The sequence below is a fragment of the Monodelphis domestica genome, chromosome 2 (assembly GCF_027887165.1).
Source record: "Monodelphis domestica isolate mMonDom1 chromosome 2, mMonDom1.pri, whole genome shotgun sequence".
Classification (NCBI taxonomy): Eukaryota; Metazoa; Chordata; class Mammalia; order Didelphimorphia; family Didelphidae; genus Monodelphis; species Monodelphis domestica.
In genome coordinates, this window is record NC_077228.1 from 194,495,931 (window position 1) to 194,520,296 (window position 24,366).

The window sequence follows — 24,366 nt, forward strand, 5'->3', positions numbered from 1 at the left end:
AGGCCCCCGGGCCTTGCACCGTCAGGATAGGGGAGCTCCGCCCAATCCGCAGCCTGCTCCACCCCAATCCCGGAGCTCTGGTCGCTTCTCTCCGCCCAATGCCACGAACTACAAGTCCCAGGACACCCCGCCCCCAAGTCCTTTTTTCCCGCCGCGAGGTCGCCCCCTGCTGGTTCTGCGGGAGTGCCGGGAGAGCTCCCTTCCCATTGGTCGCGTCTCCCTGTCAGTCATCCGGGAAGAGGGGCGGGGCGAAGTAGAAGGATCCGGATCCGGAGCGGCTGAAAGGCGGAAGTGGAGGCCGGAGCCTGGGACACTGCCGGGGGGGAGAGGAGCGGAGCCAGTCCGCAGAGCCGGCTACGAGCAGCCCCGTCGCCCCAGAGCCTCCGTGAGTATGCCTGCCCTGGGACCTCCATGAGTTCCCACCCGCGCCTCAACCTTGCCAGGCCTCGCCCTTTCCTCTTTTCTCCCTCCTCCCTCTCCGCCGACCCTAGTTGAGGGGACACTGGCCCCTCCCAGGGTCTCGGCGTCTGACCCTTCCCCCGACCCGTAGTCCGAAGGCGGGGGGGGGGGTCTCCCCTGTCCACGCCCAGTCCGGGGGGACCGGGTCCTGTGGTGCGACCTGCCCGGCACAGGCCTCGGCTAGCCCCTCTTCCTCCCCCCTCCCAGAAACCGGGGCGACCCAGGACTGTGCCCAGCCCCTGGCTTTAGGGCCCCAGTCGTGACCGGCGCCTGATCTTGGGGGTGTCGCCTGCAGGGCGGCGACCACTGCGCCCCTCCCCTCCTCCAGCTGTGGGGGGCGTTCCCCTTCTTCCCCGCCCCCCGGAAACATAGCGCTCCTACCTGTCCTGGCCAGGGAGAGTTGGCTTCTGTCCTGATTTTTTTCTCCCCTGGTGGCTGAGACCTCCTCAGATACTTTTTCCTGCCACTGACACTGGAGGGAAAGGAACAAGCTTTTATTAAGCACACCTGCTATGTACCAGGCACTGTATTAAGCGCTTTACAAACATCTTGTTTGATTCTAACGACAACCTTGTGAGGTAGGTGCTGTAATCATCCCTGTTTTACAGTTGAGGAAACTGAGACAATCAGGTGAAGTGACTTGCCCAGGGTCACTCAGCTAGTAAGTGTCTTGATGTCACATTTGAACTCAGGTCTTTCTGACTCAAGGCCCAGTACACGTTATCCACTACATCAGGTCTGGGTTTTTTTGTTTGCTTGTTTTTTTCTCTCCCCCTGGACACTATCCCTCATTTAGCTTCCCTTTTCTCTTACATTTCCCCCTTTCTGTTTTCTCTGTTCTACTCTCTTTTCCCAGACTGTGGATCAAGCTCATTCTTCCTTTAGAGCAGAGCTTCAGGTCTGCCTCAATCTTTAGGGTTGGGGTGAGAGGAGGATGTCTCCCTTAATTTTCCTCTCCCAGCATGAAAAGAAATTATAGCTTTTCTTGTAAGGATGACTCCCCTTTTATGAATATCTCCCCTATCATCCCCAGCAGTTTGCTCAATCTTAGTTACAGCTCAGGGTAGATTAGTCCACTATCTCAAACTGTCTGTTCCTGGCTTGGCCCCCTCCTCCCAGCACGTGAGTGTTTTCCAAGCTTCCTCTGAGGGATGGCTCCTCCTAGGACAGCTGTCTGTTGGCTTTCCCTGGAAGGGGAAGTAAGCTAGGGACCTCCCTGAGGGTGAAGGGTGTTGGGGCTGGAGGTTTCATGCTAAAGCAAGTTACAGGTCTCTTGTGATTCCAGAGTGGATAGCTTTAGGGTTAATATACTTCTGTGAAACTTTTATACAACTATACTTATGTCAGTGAATACAAGTTCTTACCAAACAGAAACCTGCCCTCCAAAGGAGCACATTGTTTATATTTCTTTTGTTGGTGACTTGGGGAGTGTAAAACAGTTGCTCCAGAATGATAGCCACTCAGACCATGTGAATCCAAAATAGAGGCCAAGGACTGCTTGGCTTGGTTCTTTGAGGTCTTATACTTTATATCTGCATTGAACTTAGAGGAGACCCCTATATGTCCCCAGAAGACTCTTTAGCTTATCCAGTGCCAATGTCCCTGTTCTTTGAGTAATACCTTGTAAATACAAGTTACTTTTTGTTTCATAGGTTTCTGTTGACTTTTAGATAGTTCTTGGAGCCTGATTTTTCCAATTGGGTAGGTTTCTCTTTTTTAAATGATTTTTTGGTTTTAAATCTTTGGTGTATTACTGTATTTCTGATGACTACTTTATACTCCTCAGAAATAGCATCTGGAGATTAAGTTTTCTATTTTGTCTTTCCACCTGTATACATATGACTTGATAAGGGAGAAAAGACTATGTTTTGGTGAATCAGGTTTAATAGAGGGGAACTTTTTTTCCCTAGTTTAACTATGTAGTCTATTCCCAGTAGTGAGAGAATTGTATTCTCCTTTCCTCTTTGAGATGTAATTTCCTTTCTCTGCCTGGGCTGGGCAGGTGGGGATGACCTTGTGGGCCATATTTCTTATCGACCCCTTTTTGCTTGCCCGCAGTACCTGAAATACATGCTCAGAAGTACATTTTTATTTTATAACCTCAACAGAATAGTCTGGGCTCTCAATATTGGAGAGGGCAACTCCTGCTATTTTAGATCATCAGCACCAGGCATGATATAATTTCATCTCCATGCTGTATCTTGTATAGGTTGGTACTTAATAGGTACTTTGAATGATGAAGTGGTTATGAAAATGAAGCAACTTTCCTCTAATCCAAGGTAACTTGTAAAGATTTTCTTTTTTACAAACTCTTATCTTCTGTCTTAGTATTAATTCTAAGGGAGAAGACTGATAAGGGTTAGGCAGTAGGGGTTAAGTGACTTGCCCAGGGTCATACCAGCTAGGAAATGTCTACAGTCTGATTTGAACCCAGGTCTTGGTGCTTTATCCACTATGCTATCTGGCTGCCCCTTATACATTTTCTTAATAAGCAGCAGCTTAATTGTATTTGGATACTAGTGTTCCCTCATTTTGAGAGAAACCAAGAACAGGGAAGAAGACACTGTTTATTTGCCCTTCTGCTGCAGACCCCAGTAGAAAAGATGCCCACAAAGATAGCTTTTGTGGGACAGACCTCTCCTGCTCCTCAGAAAGCAGAGGTAGTGACCACTGGGATAGACAAATCATTATCATTAGTAGCCACTTGCTACTCTGCAAACCTGTTAATTCTCTCTTTTAACCTTTTCTTTTGCTTTTGGCTTGCCACTGATATCCTGAGCAATTAATGAGCAACCCTGACTTTAGAATACTTTTTGCTTCATGGGGATCTAAAAGTGATATTGACTGAAAACTGAATGCAAGATTCAACAGCTGTGATCAGGTGATCAGGAGGGATGGGAGTCTTCTAAAGTGGCTAGTTGGGGGTAAAGAGGAGATATCTGGGTAAAATAGATCTCTCTTCTGCCCTGAGCTCACAATTTTGTGTCAGTCTGAGGCTTACAGGTGGGATGTAGCAAATATATAGGCTACTTTTTATCCTGAATCTATTGGTATGTAAATAGGAGTATAGGTTTTTTTATTGTTGTTGTTGTTTTAAATATTCAACTCTTCCCTCCAAAGTTAACCCATCTCATCTCTTACAGGTTTATCAAGTAGAGCTGGAATACCTACTCTAAAAAGATGGACCCTGGCCTATAATGGGCTCCTTTTGCAATACAAAAGCCTTTTGGGGCATTGTGGTACATATGCTAGTGATTATAGGGTTTGTCAGGGCATACTAATTTGAAACCTAGTAATCTAGTACCTCTCAGTCTTTAACTCTCCGGGTACTTTGGAATATATTTTTAACATACCCTCTATAACATAGTTGTGGTTCAGGTCCAAATTCTTGCTGGATCTAGAGTCAGGAAGACTAATTAAAATCTGACTTCAGATATTTCTTAGTTGCTTGACCCTGGGCAAGTCACTTAACCTCTTTTTACTTCAGTTTCTTCATCTGTAAAATGCAGCTAATAATAGCACCTATCATCCAGGGTTGTGGTGAGGATCAGATAAGATTTTTTTTTTAAATTTAAAGCCTTACCTACCAGTTAAATTAGAATGGATACTTTTGAATTGGTTCCAAGGCAGAAGGGCAGTAAGAGCTAGGCAGATAGGGTTTAGTGACTTGCCCTGGGTCACCCAGCTAGGAAATGTCTGAGGTCAGATTTGAACCCAGGACCTCCTGCCTTTGGGCCTGGTTCTCAATCTACTGAGCCACCTAGCTTCCTCCCCTCCTCCCCTCCCAATCCCCCTTTTTGGATCCTTTTATTTTAAAGATGGGTCCCAGAGAAGGTAGTGACTTGTTTAGTCTCCCAGGCAGTAGGTGGTTCAGATGGAATTTGAATTCAAGTCCTTATTCCATTACTCTTTTTACTGTACCATTATTACTCTTAGTGTAGACAACATAGCAGGTTTGTGATTGGATATTTGATAACAGTTTCTTAGGTAGCAGATTGAAACTATGTAATTCTTTACATAATGTCTCCCCTGAAATGAATTAGTAGAGGGGGATTAGATGTCAATTCACCTCAATTCAATCGATACATGTTTATTTTCTGCTCTATGCCAAGCACTATGCTAAATTCTGGGAACACAATATGATGTTTTGGGGGTTCATGTAATCTCAGCCCTGCCATCAACCGTTTGACTGGATTTGTAACCTTTAAGGCCTCAGTTTTTCTCATCTGTTGATGGTAGGATTTGGACCAGATGACATTTAAGATTTTTTTTTAAACCCTTACTTTATGTCTTAGTAACACGGATAAGACATTAGGGAAGGGCTAGGCAAACAGAGTTAAGTGACTTGTCCAGAGTTACAGAGCTAGAAAGGGTCTGAGGCTAGATTTGAACCCAGATTCTCTGGACTCCAGGACTTGCACTCTTTCCAATCAGCCATCTAGCTTCCTCTGTTCTTTTTTTTCCTCCTTCTTTTTCTAAAGCACTATGATTTAGTCTATTGTTTTGGTTGTTCTCAAGTACCATAGACCTTTGAACCTTCATAAGCATCTACCTGGTAGAATTGAAAAATGCTGAAATTTTTTGTAGTTACAGTATGTATAGAGTTAGGGAGCAATTTGCTAAGATGAAATTGTATCCTAGTAGTGAATTTAGTATCTATGGGTATTCTTTTGCCTTCTTGCTATGGACATTTCATCTTCTTTCTTTTTGCTTTTGGGTGCATGGAATTTACTCCTTTCTTACCTCCACTTAGAATATCACTCTTCCTTCAAAGCTCACTTCAAGAGCCACCTCCTACTTGAGGTCTTTGTACTTTTAAGATGTTGGTGCTCCTCCTACTCCCATCCTGGGCCATGCCTCCATTAGAATGTAAGTTTTTGAGGGCAGGATTATTTCATTTTTGTCTTTGTATCCTCAGTAGCTGGCACAAGATTTAGTGATAATAAATACTTATTGATTATATCTGTATTAGTATCATCTGGCCTTAGGCCTGATATCCACTTATTAGTTGAGACAACTAGGTGGGATAGTGGATAAAAAGCTAGACTTGGAATCAGGAAGACCCACATTTATATTCAGCCTCAGACACTTACTAGCTATGTGACCCTGGGTAAGTCACTTAACTTGTCTGCCTCAGTTTCCTCATCTATAAAATGAGAATACTAATAGCCCTTACCTCTTTGGGTTGTGAGGATGTAATAATCATAAAGCACTTAGCACAGTGCCTGGCACATAGTCAGCAGCATAGAAATAGTAGCTGATATTATTAGCTATTGCTATAAGTAGGGGAATTCTTAAGATCATGACAACAGCTTCTTTGAGCAGTGAGTTATTTGAGAAGTGGACAGCCCCTACTCTGACAATGCATTTAAACAGTAGTCGTTGGATAAGCATTCCCTGTACTTCCTAGTGTCTCCCATCGCTTTTTTTGCTGCTGCCTGATTTCTATTTCATACTTACCCCTACGAATTTGTTCATTGTAAAGCCACCTCCATTACTTATGACCCTGGTAGCCCAAAGCTTCCCTAATCTCTAGATCTCATTTTTGTCTCTGGCCACTCTTTTCATTGAACCTCCTTGCCACCACAAGAGTTGTGGATCACTTTGTTCCTTCACCACTCCCTGATTCTTATGGAGTCAGAGGTAGAGAAAAGAATTAGGAACATCTAGATAATTTAATTATTTGAATAATCGGCCCCAGAGGGGCAGCTAGGTAACACACCACGTCTGGAGTTGGGTTCAAATATGACCTCAGACACCTCCCAGCAGTGGGGCTCTGGGTAAGTCACTTATTCCTGATCCACAAGCCCTTGCCTGTCTGAGTTGTTTTTAAAACAAGAAAGTAGGCATTTAACTAATAATAACCCCATCCTTGAGGGTTGAGAGTTAATTTCATTAGAGGACCAGGATTTAATTAATTTAATCAACTGGGTATTACCATGTTTCTATAGGAAGATAGCGTGGTGGGGCATAAAGAAATACAAGATATGTTCCTAGACCTCAGTTTATAACTGGAAGAAAAAAATAACTAACAATTGCACTTGCCCTGGATCACACAGCTAGTATGTGTCTGAGATGGAATTTAAATCTGGGGTTTCCATACTCTAAATCTGGTGCTCTGTTTACTCTGCGACATTGCTTCTCAAGACAGACACATGAAATAATTGAGAAACATTCAGTATAACACTTAGACGTTCTTGGCTCAGCCTGTTTTCCTGGTCTCTTGAAAGACTATAATCTGGCTCTACTTTGTCTTGCCCAGATCACTCAGGTGACCAATCCTAAAATATAGGTCTTTCAGAATAGGGTCTTTGGGCCAGGGCAGGCATTGCTATGTGAATTGTGATCCAGAATGGTTGAGTAGTTTAAATTCTTAAATCCTTCTAGTGTCATTTATCTGAATAAGTGGAGCTTGAGCCTTGTTAGAATACTTGGGATCTCAATGAAAATTATTTTGTGGTTTCTCGTGTTCCTTTTGTAACTTTGTGTTCTCTTCAGGTACTATATTAACATGTTAGAAGCATCCTGAGGGCATCTGAATGGTGCAGAATTCATACTGGGTGGGCTGCTTACCCTGGTTGTTGTTCTGAGTTGCTATGCATTCAGTAATGTTTGACTTCCAGTTCCAAGTTTCCAGCATCAGTTCTATGAGCTTCCCCCCCCCCCCCCGCCCCTTTTTGAAGAGAGAAAGGGAAGACAGCTAACAATAACCAGAATTCCCTTTAAAAAAAATTCTTTCCCATTCTTGAAAAGAGATTTTGAGGATGAAGGGCTTTTCTTTAAGGCATTATATATGAAGGGACAGCTAGGTAGCACAGTAGATAGAGCACTAGACCTAGAGTCAGAAGGACCTGGTTTCAAATCAAACCTCAGATACTTCCTAGCTGTGTGACTGAGCAAGTCACTTAAAGCCAGTTGCCTAGCTCTTACCACTCTTTGGCCTTAAAATTGATACTTAGGGTCTATTCTACAACAGAAGATAAGGGTTTTTAAAAAATAAAAAATTTAAAGGTATTGTATAGAATAAGGCTTTTTAAATGGCTTTCAGCTTCCATAATTGGGAGTTCTTGTTTTAATTAATTCCCTCATTTACCCCAGTTGTTCAAAAAGGTATGAACCTTATCTTTCCTTGATTTCCTCTTTACTGATTTTTTTTTCATTACTGATTTTTGGCACTAAGATATCTGAAGTCAGGACTTGGGCCTATGAGCAATGTGACAATTCTCATGTGAAAATTAGACTTTGAGAAAGAAGCCTTCCTAAGCAGACTAAGAATCAGTACCATCTTAAAATGAATTAGATTGATAGATGTGTGTTAGGGAAAATTCAAGAAAAAAGTGTTATAATGGAACAAAATATAGAATCAGATTTTGCACTAAAATTTGAGGTTGTGTGTGTACATACCAAAGGAATCCCCTTAGTTTCATTGGACATGGATTTTAGGTGGCATACCATTGGGGGAATAATTGTGAAAATTGTAAGAGTTAATGTCCAATACTCCAAGTATTATTTTTATAAAGTTTTATCTGACAAAATAGAACCATGTGACAAAATGAATCTATCTGTTCAAAAATCCCTGCTCTACCAAAACTGCCTACAGAAAATAAAGAAGGCTAGACCAGAACTCTACCCAATTCATCTCCTGTTTACATCAGCACTTAAGGACAGGAAGTGAGTGGACTCCTGGGAATCATAGTTTTTTGGGTAACAGATTCCAATTTCACACACACACACACACACACACACACACACACACACACACACACACAGATCCTTTTCTCCAGTTTTCTTTTCCAATTTCGATGGCTGTTACAAGCTTGAGTTAATCCTATCTTCACAAAATTGAGTGTTGTGGAGCCACCATTTTACTTTATTTTATTTTTTAAAACCATAGTCTTCTGTGTTAGTATCAATTATAAGTGAGAAGAGTAGCAAAAGCTAGGTAATTGGGGTTTAGTGACTTGCCCATAGTCACATAACCAGGAAGTTTCTGAGGCTAGATTTGAAACTTGGTCCTCTAGCCTCCAGACCTGTCACCCTATGTGCTACCATGTGCTACCATGCTGCCCCTGGAGCCACAATTTTAAAGGAATCAAAACTGGCAGATGCAAGAAAATGAAACATTAGAGGAGTATATGTACTTGTCAGACTTCCTAGTGGACCATGCATCTCTTAATTCCTTATTTCCTTAGTTGTTTCAAAATTGTCCTTCTACAACAGTGGTTCTCAACCTTTCTAATGCTGTGACCCTGCAATACAGTTCCTCATGTTGCAGTGACCCCAAACCAAAAAATTATTTTGGTGGCTATTTCAAAACTAATTTTGCTACAGTTGTGATTCGGAATATAAATACCTGATATGCATTATGTATTCTCATTGCTACAAATCAAACATAATTTAAACACAGTGATTAATCACAAAAACAATATTTAATTATATATTGAGAAATATTAATCCAGCAGGAGGCAACCTGAGCGCTGGGGCAGGAGGTAAGTCCTGCCTGGGGAGGGGGTCCGCAGATACTGCCTTCTTTTTCCTGTCATCTCCCTCCAGCTCAAGCTGAGGCTTCACTTTGCTGGGGTTACTCAGCTCTGTTATCGGCTCCAGGACTCATTCTTAACCCCTCCCGAGCCAGCGCCAGGGTGCTCTCTCTGGGTCTCTGAGTCCGGTCTCCAGGCAACAGGGTAAATCCATTGCCCCTCATAGGGGGAGGGCTGCTGATAGGTAACTAATATTAGTACAATGTGCGGGCAGCAGGATCCCTGTTATTTCCAAGATCTTGCTGCAAAGTAATGCGATTTCTCAGCAGCTAAAGCCATCGGGAAATATGTATTTTCCGATGGCTTTAGGCGACTCCTGTGTTTTGGTCCTTCAACCCCAACCCCAAACACCCCCCCCCCCCGGGGGTTGTGACCCACAGGTTGAGAACAGCTGTTCTACAACAATATCTGTTTGGGTAGTATTTATTTTAGGATTGATTGAATACTTACTGTGTGAAGGGTTCTGAGGGGAAAGGGTGGAATAAGGTCATGGCAATGGAATGGCTTAAAAAAATAAACCCTTATTTTCTGTCTTAGTATCAATTCTACGATGGAAGGGCAAGGACTAGGCAAATGGGGTTAAGTGACTTGCTCAGGGTCACACAGCTAGGAAATTTCTGAGCCTATAATTGAACCCAGGTCTTTATGACTCTAGACCTGGTGCTCTGTTATGCTACCTATCTGCCATGGTCCCTATATTCTTTCTTTTTTTTTCTTTTTTTTTTTAAACCTTTACCTTACTGTGTATTGGCTCCAAGGCAAAAGAGTGGTATGGGCTAGGCAATGGGGGTTAAGTGACTTGCCTGGGGTCACACAGCTGGGAAGTGGCTGAGGCCAAATTTGAACCCAGCACCTCCCATCTCAAGGCCTGACTCAATTCACTGAGCCACCTAGCTGCCCCTGGTCCCTATATTCTTAAGAATTTACATTTCCTAAATCCCAAGAAAATTTGCAACCAAGATGATAGAGGTGGAGTTCTCCAAATTTCATTTAGGCTCATTACAGTTTTCTATTCCATGCTTATGCCCTATTTTTTTTTTTAAGTAACAAGACTTTAAGGCTAAGACTTTGTTTTTCAGCTTACCTAGCTTCTAGAAGCACTTATAAAAGTCCCCTGGATCTTTGGACACTGAGAGAACTTTGAGCCCAAGGAGGTTATATTTCTTTAGAAACACTAAACTGTGGAAGTAGACGAGTAGTAGTGCTTGGTTTCTGGTGAGCTCAGCGAGTATGTGATGTCTGGGCAGAAGGAATTTGGTTTGTTGGTGTCTGATACCTGACACCTACTTCCCTAATTCTTCTCTCAAGTGGAATCCCTCATTCTAGTAGATAGGAAGACAACTAATTAAACTCCCTTTTTTTGGGGGGGGGGAAGGCCTCTTCAGAAGTATTAATAGACTAAGATATCTGAGGAGTAAAGACTACTTGTATCCATGGCTTCATGGTAAAATTCTCAGTTTTTCCCCAATTTGAGACTTGAGAGATTCTTTGGGACAAGATTCCACAGGTCCCTTGTTCTTTGCTATTTCACTCTCTCTCTCAGCATGGATGCATGGAGAGGTCAGTATTGCTTTTGATGAGAACAGTTGGAAAATCATTCTCATGCAAGTGATTCAGAACAAAAGCAAAAGTAGATATCACCTTGTTATAAACAATTAATATCCTATAAGAAACTAGGCCATAAACCACATTTTGAGAACTACTGTTTGGGAGTGAGGGGGGGAGTTAGTGACACAGTCCAGTAGAGGTGCTACTGTAAGGTGCTGATTGTATCTCTTACTAGGCCCTTTCTTAAGCAAGAAGCCTTGTTCTTAGTGGCGCTGAGGCAGTGGGCCTTTAGGAAAAGATGAAGTCAAAAGCAAATTGGTTTTGGTAGTGTCCTGTGTGAGAGTTGGGGGACTTGAATTAAAATCATGGCCAGAGACTTATCACCTTTGGGATCCTGGTCAAGTTATTTTCCATTTCTATGCCTCTTGTAATCACTAAACAACAAATGGAGTTAGATGCCTTCAATAATCTATCTGGTGTCCCCAAAGTCTTAGTTCAGTTAAAACTCTAATAGCTTAAAGTTGCATTAAGACTTCTCAGACACTGTATATAACAGATACTATTCCATACTCTGGAAATTGAAAGACCTCATTCTTTAGTAAACAGCCTCCTAGAATAAAAGCTGTCTGTATACTTACTCTTTGCTTCCACTTTCTCATCATCTCCCACTTACTTCCTAGCCTCTGCTATTCTTGTTTCCAATCTCATCCCTGAAACTGAAACGTCTTTTTAAAAGTTTACTAGTGATTTCTTAATAGCCCAATCCAATGGCTTGATCTCTCTGCCCCATTTACCACTCTTGACCTCGTCCTCCTAGATACTGTCTCCTTTCCTGAGTATTCATGGTACCCTTTTCTCCTACTTCTCTGACCTGTCTTGGCTGTTCCATCTCAATTTCCTTTGCTAGATTATTATCATCTTTATACCTCCCAACCTTCCTAACAGTGGGTGTACACCAGGGCTCTACCATGGGCCATTTTTCCTTTTCTCTCTTTTAGAGATACGATGATATGACTTGGGTCCAATTGTCATCTCTCTGTAGATGATTAGCAGATCTATCTCTGGTCTCCCACTTGGATTCCAGATATACATCATCTACTGATTATTGCATCTTACTAGATGCTCCTCTAGACATCTTAAATTCATATTTAAAATAAGACTCATTGTCTTCACTCCAACCACATTCTCTTCCCATCCTCCCAATATCTTTTAAAAACACCATGTTTCTTCCAGTATTATAGGTTCAAAACCCCAGCATTGTGTTTAGTTCTTCTCACTTCCTCACCTCACCTGCAATCCATTGCCAAGTGTTGGTAATTTTACCTCCGTAACCTATGTTGCATCCATTCCTTCCTCTACCCATAACCACCACCCTTGTTTTGGCCCTCATAATATCTCACTTGGACTATGGCAGCAACTTCTTTTTTTTTTTTTAATAATATTTTATTTGCTCATTTCCAAGCATTATTCATTAAAGACAAAGATCATTTTCTTTTCCTCCCCCCCACCCCCCATAGCCAACGTGTGATTCCACTGAGTGTCACATGTGTTCTTGATTCGAACCCATTTCTATGTTGTCAATATTTGCATTAGAGTTTCGTTTAGAGTCTCTCCTCTGTCATGTCTCCTCAACCGCTGTAGTCAGGCAGTTGCTTTTCCTCGGTGTTTCTACTCCCATAGTTTATCCTTTGCTTATGAATAGTGTTTTTTCTCCTAGATCCCTGCAGATTGTTCCGAGACATTACACCACCACCAATGGAGAAGTTCATTAAATTCGATTATACCACAGTGTATTAGTCTCTGTGTACAGTGTTCTCCTGGTTCTGCTCCTTTTGCTCAGCATCACTTCCTGGAGGTTGTTCCAGTCTCCATGGAATTCCTCCAGTTCATTATTCCTTTGAGCACAATAGTAGTCCATCACCAACATATAATACCACAATTTGCTCAGCCATTCCCCAATTGATGGGCATCCCCTCGTTTTCCAGTTTTGGGCCACCACAAAGAGTGCAGCTATGAATATTTTTGTACAAGTCTTTTTGTCCATTATCTCTTTGGGGTACAGATCCAGTAGTGCTATGGCTGGATCAAAGGGTAGACATTCTTTTGTCGCCCTTTGGGCATAGTTCCAAATTGGCAGCAACTTCTTAAATGGCCTCCTTGCTTCTAGGCCCTTCCTTCTGCAGTCTGGCTTCCACAAAGCTGCCAGATTGATGTTCCTAAAGCACAGGTATAACTGGATCATTCCCCCTCAAAAAGCACCAGTGGTTTCTTCTTGCATTAAAGATAAAGTTGGGGGAAGCTGGGTGACTCAATGGATTGAGAACTAGGCCTCAAGATGGGAAGTCCTGGGTTCAAATTTGACCTTGGACACTTTACAGCTGTGTGACCCTGGGAAAGTCACTTAACCCCCATTGCCTAGCCCTTACTGCTCTTTTGCCTTAGAATCAATACATAGTATTGAGGCAGAATGTAAGGGTTTAAAAAAAAAAAGATAAAATTCAGACTTCTCTGACTTTAAAAGTTAAGACCTTCATAATCTGGCTCCAACCTACTTTTCCAAACCTGTTGCTCATCACTTTTCTTCATGTGTTCCCTGGCCAAATTGACCTACTTGCTGTTCCTTGTACAAAACGTTTCATCTCTTATCTCTGTGCCTTTGCATAGACTGGTACCCATGCCTTGAATGCCCTTCTTCACCTCTGCCTCATTGACTCCTTGGCTTCTTTCAGAGATCAGCTCAAGTTATCACTGCAATTGGTCTGCAAATATTTATGTGATACTCAAAAATTTCTAGACCCTGTGTTGAGCTCTAGGGAAACAATGCCAGCTTCCAAGGAGGCTACATTCTAATTGGGGAGGCAACACATATACAGAAAAATAGATACTAAAAGACTACAAGGTGTTTCTGGGAAATGGAGCACTGGTAGCCCTAGGGTGTGGGAGATTGGGAAAGGCTTCATGTAAAAGGTGGCATTGAGGTGAGTCTTGAAGGAAATCAGGTAGAGGCAGAGGGAAGGAGGGAGGGCATTCCAGGCCTGAGTGACTGCTAGGGCAAAGGCACATGTAGTGGACATAAATTATTGCATATGTAGAACAAGGGAGTAGACTAGTTTGGTTGGATTGTGGAGTTTAAGGATAGGAATAATGAATGAGAAGATAGGAAAAGGAAGGAAGGGACTAGGTTGTAAAGAATTTTAAATGCTAAAATGAAGAATTTATATTTGGTCCTAGGGTTAATAATATTGGTGACTTGGGATAATGGATTGGTATGGGTAGAGGTATGAGGCAAGGAGGCCAGATAAGAGGCTGTTGGCAATAGTAAAATCAACATGTCTGTACTAGGGTTGTGACTAGATGTTGACTATACAAGAGATATGGAGATAGAAACAATAAAATGGTAACTAATTGGATTATGTGGGAATGGTTGAGGGAGAATTTTCCAGGATGGCATATACTGAAGTTATAGGTGCACATGCCAATAGTAGGGAAGCTTGGAAGAGACTTTTTTTCTGGGGAAAGATAGTGAGTTCAAATGTTGAGTTTGAAATACATTTGGGACATCTAGTTTGAAATGTTTAGGGGGTTGGTAATTCTGGATTAGAGCTCAGGAGATGGTTTAGGACTGGATGTAGAGAGCTGGGAGTCATCTGCAGAGAGATGATAATTGAACCCATAATAGCTGCTGAGATCACCCAGTGAGAGAGTATACAGAGAAGAGAAAGGAGGGTGCTGTAGAGAGCTTTGGCAAAAGTCCATGATTAGATAGTGTGTGACATGGATGACAATCCAGCAAAAGAATCTGACAAGGATTAGGTAAGTATCAGGGGATGCAGGGTCAGAAGCTTATAGAGGTCTAGGAGGATGAGAACAGAGAAAGAACTATTAGGTCTGGCAAAGATCAGAAATTAGTTTTGAAGAAAGCAGTTTCATTTGAGTGAAGGAATCTGAATCCAGATAGATTTAAGGAGCTTAACCAGGTGAGACCTCTTTGTGTCCTAGTAATATGATTCCAGATGTATGAGAACCTTTCCCTGTGTCTCTTTATTACCCTGTGTTGTATATATTAGAGAAGTCTTGTACACTAGGATATAAGATGTACTTAGTCTAAGGTGTTGGCCATGATGAAACTGTGTTGTAGTTAATAACATCTGTTTTCTTGAGAAATCCTACTGACCTTTTCTGTTATTTCAAATATGCTTATGTCAAAGGCCACAATACCATTTCATTTTAGGGATTCATTTGCCCAAGGCAAAGAGAAAACAAAAAAACTGTAGTCTAGAAAAAATTTAATGAAAATTTAATTTAAAAATGTAACTTAAGAATAATAAAGTGGAGAAGTTCCATGGAGACTGGAACAACCTCCAGGAAGTGATGCAGAGCGAGAGGAGCAGAACCAGGAGAACATTGTACACAGAGACAAACACACTGTGGTATCATCGAACGTAATGGACTTCTCCATTGGTGGTGGTGTAATGTCCCTGAACAACTTGCAGGGACCCAGGAGAAAAAAACACCATTCATAAGCAAAGGATAAACTATGGGAGTGGAAACACCGAGAAAAAGCAACTGCCTGAATACAGAGGTTGAGGGGACATGACAGAGGATAGACTCTAAATGAACACTCTAATGCAAATACTATCAACAAAGCAATGGGTTCAAATCAAGAAAACATCTAATGCCCAGTGGACTTACGCGTCGGCTATGGGGGGTGGGGGGGGAGGAAAAGAAAATGATCTATGTCTTTAACGAATAATGCTTGGAAATGATCAAATAAAATATATTTAAAAAAAAAATAAATAAATCAAAAAAAATGTAACTTAAAACATTAAAAAATATTTAAGGGGCTTAAGAAGTTAATGGGAAGCAAACTAGTGAAACAAGTATAAACAACTTTCTTAAGGAGTTTGGCTAGGAAAAGGAGGAAAGCTATAAAATGGTAGAGAGAGATGGATCAGGGATGGAGGGTTCTAGTGCTGACTTTTTTTTTTTAATGATAGAGAAACTTGGGTGGGTTTGTAGGCAGCAGGGAAAGAAACAATAGACTGTGTAACCCTAGGCAAGTCACTTAAATCCCAATTTCTAGCCTTTACTGCTTTTCTGCCTTAGAACAGAACAGACACTTAAATAATGCATGTATAACTCAGATCTTGCTTGCCAGCTCTGGGAGGTAGAAGGGAAGGAGAGAGGAAGACAATTTGGATCATATAACTTCGGGAAATTTGTTATTATATGTGATTGGCAAAAAATAAAATATTAATTTTTTAAAAAGAACAGACACAGTATTGATCCTAAGATAAAAAGGAAGGGTTTTTTTGGTTTGTTTTTTTGTTTCAAGAAAGAAACAATAAGGAGAGGTTGAAGATTAGAGAGGGGAGAATGATGACTGGGGTACTCTACTGGAGAATATGGGAAGGGCTGATGAGATCAAAAGTGTGAATAAAGGTGTTGGCCTTGGGGAGGAAGAAGGCCATTTCTTCATCAGAGACTGAAGAGGAAGAAAAAGTGGAGGGTGAAGTCAAGTAGCTGTGAGGTGTGGAAGAGGGGAAGAAAGGGAGTTTTTCATTAGTCTCAAATTTTTGAATGTTGAGGGTAAAGGCAAGGGCCTCAGATGAGAGAGTGGGAAAGGTTTTCTATCAGAGACTTGAAAGAAGTGATTTGGAAGGGGAGGGGAGTAGGATAGAGAAATGAGTAGGAATAAAAGGTCTGTAGTGAGGGCCAATTGAGATCAGGTAATAGAAATTTGTAGTGAAAACAGCTGGCATGGTTTCCAGACTTTTCTTCAGCTTTGAGGAGGTGGATGTTAGGAAAATCCAGGGTTTGATGAAGTATGAACAACCACAGAACAAGGGAGTATGCAGTTCAAGAGCAGGGGATAGCTAGAGGTGAATTGCTTCACTAAGGAGATGAGGTCAGAAAGAGAAAAGACCAGCTGGAACAGAGATGACTTGATAAAATACAGTGTAGAGGAATTTCAGTTTATGATATAGGGGATTGTGTTCAGATAAAGCAAAAATTTCAGAGTTCTTGCATGTAGAAGTGAAGCCCTTTTAAATGATGGCTGGATCAAGAATGTGACTATTTTTTGTGTGTAATTGAAATGGTGTGTAAGAACAACAGGTCATAGGAGTAGAGTAGGTTGAGGAATTGAGTATTTTGGTGAAGAGGCAATTGTGTCTTAGTGAATTGAGAACTTGATCTAGAGACTAGGTTCTAATCTGTCCTCAGATATTTCCTAGTTTTGTGACCCTGGGCAGGCCACTTTACCCCATTGCCTAGCCCTTACCACTCTTCCTCAAAGGAGAATAGATTGCTGAGTGATGGCATCTCAAGTTAGGATCAGTATGTTGAGAGATATGTGAGAGAGCAGAATTAGTACTTCACTGGAAGACTATGGTGTCATCTAGGAGCCAGGCCTGAGTCAGATGGAAGGAGTTAAGAGAGGGAGAGGTGTAAGAGAGGGAAGCTTGTTATTTATAGAGTTGTAGTTCTGGAGAGCAAAATGAAAGGGCAGATAAATAAGAAGTAGGAGGATATTGGGAGTGACAGCATTAAGGTCTGTGGGGATGGTGAGAGAGCAGGCAACAGAGATTAGAGAGTTTGGGGTTGCTCCTTTTCAGTCAGTGGGTCCATGACAAATCCTGCTTCAGAATCATAGAGAGAGTAAAGGGGAAGGAGATCAGAGATATTGCTCTGTGTGTGTGTGTGTGTGGGGGGGGGGTTAATCCCAAAAAATAATCAGTTAGTCAGGAAACATTGATTGGGATTGATTATGTAGCACAGTGGAGAGAACTTCAAGCCTAGAGTTGGGGGACTTTTAAGTTCAAATCTGGCCTCAGATATTTCCTGACTGTGTGACCCTGGGCAAGTCACTTAACCCCAATTACCTAACTCTTACTGATCTTCTACTTTGGAACCAATACTCAGTATTGATTCTAAAATACAAGGTAACAGTTTAAAAAAAAAGGACATAGAAGTTTTTAAAAAACAAAAAAAGGTAAGTGCCCACTGTGCGTCAGGTACCATGCTAAGCTCTGGAAAAACAAAAAGCAGTCCAGTTGAAGACCGAGGTTTTGCTGATAAAGGTAGGTGAGTCTAATGTTCTTCCAAACTCTACTAAGACTTTTTCCCATTGGAACCCTATCTTGATTGATTTTTCCTTCTCACTCTACTGAATTGTTCATTCTTAGAGGGAGGAGCTGTTTCATTTCATTTATGTTGAGTGAAACTGCCCTGAAGGAATTGATATTCCATAGTGGAGGAAACAAGGGTAGATAGATAAATACAAAAGTAATTTGGGGAGGAAAGAATTCTAGAAACTGAGCTGAATTTTGAAAGAGGCCAGGGATTTAAGTGGCCACTTCTGCCTCTATATTAAGTGGCTATTGTCTCGCCTATGCCAGTAATTTATTGTGGTGAAGAAGAGGTCGATATTGACCCTTTATAGAATTTGAAATTAAAATAAGTAATCCCTTCACCCATCAGCCTTTTCTTGCCCCATTTTTTATTAACAATGAAAAGTAGATTTTCCTACTACCATCAAGGTTTGGGAGGCTAACAACTCGGCAGAAGACCACTACTTCTGCTCTTTCTTAGTGTTGATGAATGGAGCTAAATGAAATCATGAAACGGGTCAGTGGATCCACTACAAATTTATATTATCTAATTTTAATTGGTCCTTGATTCACCTCTGCAAGGCAGTCCATTTACTCCTTCCTAAATGATTATAAACTTCTTTTTTCTTCAACCCTTTCACACCATTCCTTGCTCCCTTTTCTTCTATGGACCTTTCCTTCTACTTTGCTGAAAAATAGAGCTCATTCATCTTGCACTTTCTCTTGTCTCCTCTACAATTCAAAACCTCCTGACCTCATTCCCGACTATTTACTTTAGCAACTTTTCTCATAAAGCCTGGCCCCTTGATTTCATCCCCTCTGTTCTTGTCTAATAGATTGCCCCCATGATCATTCTACCCCCATCTGTAACCTTCAGCCTTTTCTTTTCTACTGGTTCTTTCCCTGCTGCCTACAAGCATGTCCAAGTGACTCCCTCCTTGTTCCAGAAAAAAACAACAAAAAAGAAAAACAAAACAAAACCTTTACTGGACCCTACTGTTTCCTGTATCTCTTCTCTTTCTTAGCTAAACTTCTAGAAAAAAACTGTTTATTTCTTGCTTCTATTTCCTCTCCCCTCTCACTTTTTCAGCTTCAAATTCGATTTCTGATCTCAGCCTTCAACAGTACAACAGTCTCCAAAGTTGTCACTGATTGCTTTTTTAAAAAATAAATGTTTTAGTTATCTTTTTTGTTTCTTACATAATATCACCATAGTTATCCCATGTATTCCTCTCTCTCCCATATGGAGATGCTGTCCCATATGACAAATGTTATTTTTTTTTTAGAAAGGAAAAAAAGTCAGCATAACTGGTTGATACATTTAAAAAGTCTGAAAACCTGTGGACCTTCCACCTGTACAAAGGGGTAGTTTGGGTATGTCTTTTCATATATCTTCAGTTGATTCCTGTTTGATCTTTATAATTTTGTTACCTTTACTTTTGTGTGTGTGTGTCTTTTCATTTATATTTCAGTTGTTACTGTGTATATTGTTTTCTTGGCTTTGCTTACTCTACTCTTTATCAGTTGGTAAGATCTTTCCATGTTTCTCTGTATTCATCACATAATTTCTTATGGAGCAGTAATATTTCATTACATTCATGTAGTATGATTTCTGTGGCTATTTTCCAACTGATTGATAGCTACTTTGTTCCCAGGTCTTGTTTGTCACAAAAAAGTGCTGTTATAGGTATTTTTGAAGTAGAGACTTTCTTATCAATGACTTCTTTGGGCATTTCAGGTTCAAAGGCTATGTATGCCCTTTTTAGTCATTTTATTTGCATAATTCCAAGTTCCTTTCCAAAATGGATATATTATTTTACAGTTCCACCAACAATGCAATACTGTGCCTATCTTTCCATGACTCTAATACTGTTGCCATTTTTTGTCATTTTTGCAAATTCATAGGGTATGAAGTGAAACCTCAGAGTTGTTTTGATTTGTATTTCTCATATTTTGGAGCATTCTTTTCTATAGTTGTTAATAGCTTATAATTCTTCAATGGAGAACTGTTCATGTCCTTTGACAATGTCTCTATTTAGCTTTTGGTTCTATTTGGTTCTATTCTATTTTGACTTTTGGTCTTCCATATTACTATTGCCTATATATCTTGAATACCAAACCCTATCTGAGAAATTTGACATAAATATCTGTTCCCAGTTGACCTTCTCTTCTTATCCTAGAGCCATTTTGGTGAACCTATGGCACTCATGCTGGAGGGGGCTGCTCACTTCCCCCTTTCCATGTGGGCCTGAGGATATTTCTCACATGACCTATCCCTCTGTCCAGCAGCCCAATGGGAGTGCTTCCTCCCTCCCCTGTCTAGGGTAAGGTGTGGGGGTGGGCCTCATATGCAGCATGAGGATTGCAGTTTGGGGACTTGGTCTCTAAAAGGTTCACCATCAATAACCTAGAGGCATAATTTTGCTCATGGAAAAAGCTTTTTAATTTCATGTAATTAATATTAACTGTTTTCATAATTGCCTCTATCTCTTTTTTGGTTAAGAATTCATTCTTATTCCACATATAGCTGTGAAAGGTAGATGACCTGCTTCTCTAGTAATTCATTTTTTTTATGATAAGATCTTTTAATATTCAGGTAGCATATCCATTTAACAGTGATTTTTTAAAATTGCCTCATCTGATGACCTAAATCTTATCATCTTTGACTTAACTGTAGCATTTGACACTTTATCTTTTCTAGAGTTTTTGTGACATTATTCTCTCTTTGGTTCTCCTACCTATCTCAGCCATTCCTTTTCAGTCACTTTTGCTGATTCATCTTCCATATTTTACACCTTAAGTTATGCCCCAAGCTTCTCTTCTAAACCCACTTAATCTTCTCTATTTACATTCTGTCACTTGGTGATCTCATCAACTTCCATGGGTTTAAATATTTTTTCTGTGCATATGACTCATAAATCTGTATAATCAGCCCCAACATCTCTCCTGAGCTTCATTGATATAACTCCAGTTGCCTGTTGGATATTTCAAACTGAATGTCCCAGAAACCTCTTAGACCTGTGTCCAAAACTGAACATGTCTTTTGACCAAAACCTACTTCTTTCCTAATTTATCCTGTATCTGTCAATGATACTATCTTCCTTTGCAATCTTGTACTATTCTTGACTCTTTTCCTCTCCCTGCATATCCAAATGGTTGCCAAATCTTCCACAATATCTGACTCATCTATTTCTTCCTCTGCTGACCCTCCAGCCTTGTTTTCAACTGCCTATTAAAGACATCTGGAACTGAATGCTGGTGGATAGCTTAAACTCAACAACTCCAAGGGCCTCACCCTTTCTTCCCTCCCATATCTATTCAGTTACCAAGACCTGTTGATTTCACCTTTGCCACATCTCTCAAATTTATCCCCTTTGCTCCTCTAATACTTTTACAACCTTGGTGCCAGTCTCCTCATACCTAGACCATTGCAGTAGATTGCTGGATGGTCTACCTGCCCCATTCCAGTCCTCTATTCAGCTGTCAAAGTGTTTTTCCTAAAGCATGTCATTCCCCTTCTCCCCAGTAAACTTCATTGGATTCCAGTTGCCTCTAGGATCAAATATAAAATCCACATATTCTGTGATCCTGTGACATTGGCCTCCTCCTTGCTGTTCATCCCCTGACCCCTGGCATTTCCACTAACTATCTATCTCCCATGTTAGGAATAGTCACTCTCAACTCCTGGTTTCTCTGACTCTCTTTAAGTCCCAGCTAAAATTCCATCTCCTACAGGAAGCTTTCCCACTTTCTTTTATTTCTAGTTTGTTGATTATTTCCTGTTTATCTTGTCTTAAGCTTGTTTGTACAAGGATGGCTCCCTTTCAGAGATTGCTTCCCCTATTAGATTATGAATTCCTCAGAGGGCAGGGACTGTCTTTTTTTACCTTTCTTTGAATTTCCACTCAGCACTCCCTGGCACATGGTAAATATAGTAAATAAAAATGCTTATAGATTGACTTTTCTCGCATGGCCACCACTCCAGTTTAAACACTCATTATCTCTTGCAATTTTCCAATTTGTTTCTCTGTCTCAGGCCTTTCCCCTTTCCAATCTATACTCCACACAACTGCCAAAGTGATATTCTAAAGTACATAAGTTTAATCATGTCATTACAGCTCCTTATATCCTCTAGGATCAATTATAAGTATCTCTGTTTAGCCTTTCTCACCTGATCCCAGTCTCTTTCCAACTATATATGACTTCCATAATCCCAGAGTCTATGTGCCAACCTGGCTGGCTTATTTGCTGCTCCTCATCTCTTAATTAATGCTTTATCCTTTATCTTTGCACTGGCTGATCCTATGCCTGGGCTATATTCCTGCATCATCCCTACCTCTTAGAATCCCTTGTTTCCTTGAATGCTTATGACACTTTTTATGGAAAATCTTTTCTGGTACCTTTCCTCCCTTCCCCATCTAGATTCTAGTGCTCTCCCACCAAGAAATTTACCTTGTATTAGTTTGTATTTATTTTGTGTATATACATGTCTCTTCTGATAGAATGTAAGCTCCTTCCATATAGGGATTGCTTTATTTCTATGTTTGTTTCCCTAGCACAGTTCCTCGCATATAATAAACACTCAGTAAATGCTTATTAATTGATTGACAAGGGTAGCAGAGATCCTATCCCCTCACCTTAATTTGGGTACCCTATGAATAGACTTAGATGCAGAGGGTACAGCTCGGATGCCAGGTCTTATGAGAGTGGCTGGAGCCCCCTCTTTGTTGACTTTTTCTTCCACTTTTAGTTGGGGTAGCAGTGCCATGTTCAGTCCTAGTGACTTTTCTGTGATGAACTGAATGATACTGAATGAACAATCAATCCTACAGGCCTTGTTCCCATTATTGGCATGCCTTGTGTAATGATTTATGTGGATTTGTGACACAAAAAGGAACCAAATCAGATGTTTTCCTAAAATTTCTTTTAGATCTTGCCATCTTGGAGCAGAGATTTTACTGCTGCCTTGATCTTTTTTTTTTCTAACCCTTACTTTCTGTCTTAGAATTAATGTTGAATATCAGTATAAGAATCTAACTGCCCCTACTGCTTTGATCTTGAGTGAGATTTTCTGGGAATCATTGGTATGGTATCCATAATCAGCAATCACATGCTAGGATCTTGGGTACAGAAATTTGCCTTCACCTTGTTTGGTTCCTACTGTTCCTAACCTGATAATTGTGTACTTAAAGGGGGGAAATATATATATATACACACACACACATATACTTGAATATTTTTCCTGTGGCTACATGATTTATGTTCTCTCCCTCTCCTTTCCCCTCCTTTCTCCCCCTCTCTTGAAGCTGACAAGCAATTCTACTGGATATACCTGTATTATCACTTGATATTTATTTCCATATTATTCATTTTTGTAATCAAGATTACTTTTAAAACCAAAACCCCAAATCGTGTGCCCATATAATAAGTGATAAATCAGATTTTTCTTCTGTGTTTCTACTCCCACAGTTCTTTCTCTAGATGTAGATAGCATTCTTTCTCATAAGTCCCTCAGGATTGTCCTAGATCACTGCATTGCTATTAGTAGCAAAGTATTACATTTGATCATCCCACAGTGTTTCAGTTACTATGTACAATATTCTTCTGGTTTTACTCCACATCAGTTCATATAGAAATCAAGCAGTTCATCATTCCTTAGAGCACAATAGTATTCCATCACCAACAGTTACCACAATTTGTTCAGCCATTCCCCAATTGAGGGATACCCCCTCATTTTCCAATTTTTTGCCACCACAAAGAGCACAGATATGAATATTTTTGTACAAACATTTTTCATCAGTCGGGGTACAAACCTAGCAGTGGTATGGCTGGATGAAAGAGTATGCATTCTTTTAAAACCCTTTGGGCACAATTCCAAATTGCCTTCCATAATGGTTGAAACAGTTCACAATTCCACTAGCAATGCATTAGTATCCCAATTTTGCCATATCCTCAGAGTTGTTTTGATTTGCATTTCTCTAATCAGGAGGGCATACTTCCTAATTATATAAGTAGTGACCTGAGTTCTTCAGTCATCTAGAGCCTGGGGCTGCTAGGTGGCTCAGTGGATAGAGTGCCAGGCCTGGAGTCTGCAGGTCTTAGGTTCAAATCTGGCCCCAGACATTTCCTAGCTTTGTGACTCTGTGCAAGACACTTAACCTCAAATGCCTAGCCATTACTGCACTTCCACCTTGGAATCAGTACTAAGGCAGAAGGTAAGGTTTTTTTTTTATATATATATATTTCTAGGGTCCCTTCCTGAACTTTGGGTTTTTTTCACATCTCCATATTTTTTCTTTACTGCCCACACTTGCATCAGAAGGCTTATGGAGATGGGCCATTGCTGGCTTGGGTTGGACACAAGATGGGGAAAAGGAAACCAGAGCCTCCTTTCCAGTGATCAGAAAGTTAGAAATTATTACTGCTGTTGGCTAGGCCTTTCCTAAGAGCTGGTCTCTCCACTGGGGCCCAGAAATCAGTAAAGATTAGGGAGGGGATATTTTGACATCCTTCTATGTTGTCAGAAAGCTGTGACAATGTCCTGGAAGTCATGGCCCCTTCTCTCAAGAGATTACTCCTCACTTACTCTGCTTGGCACCTGTCCTGAAGTCACACTAGTTTTTAGGCATAAGGGGAATCTTCACAGAGATCAGTTGTGTTCTGCCTTGGCTTAATTTTGGCAAAACTCCAGACCCAGCATTCCCTGT

At 40.8% G+C, this 24,366-nt stretch overlaps 1 protein-coding gene across 3 annotated transcripts in view; it reads left to right on the forward strand.

Annotated features, from left to right (window-relative positions):
- Positions 1–229: 229 nt before the first annotated feature.
- RAB5C (RAB5C, member RAS oncogene family) overlaps positions 230–24,366 on the forward strand; it is a 49,064-nt gene continuing 24,927 nt past the window's right edge. Inside the window, exons 1-2 of one of the 3 annotated variants that reach the window (XM_007482189.3) lie at positions 258–385; positions 18,946–19,033. The gene's annotated coding sequence lies outside the window, so the exon portion shown is untranslated. Of the gene's footprint in view, positions 386–908; positions 1,038–18,945; positions 19,034–24,366 lie in introns of those variants that run through there. The other 2 variants (XM_001363987.4, XM_056816758.1) reach the window with 2 other exon arrangements.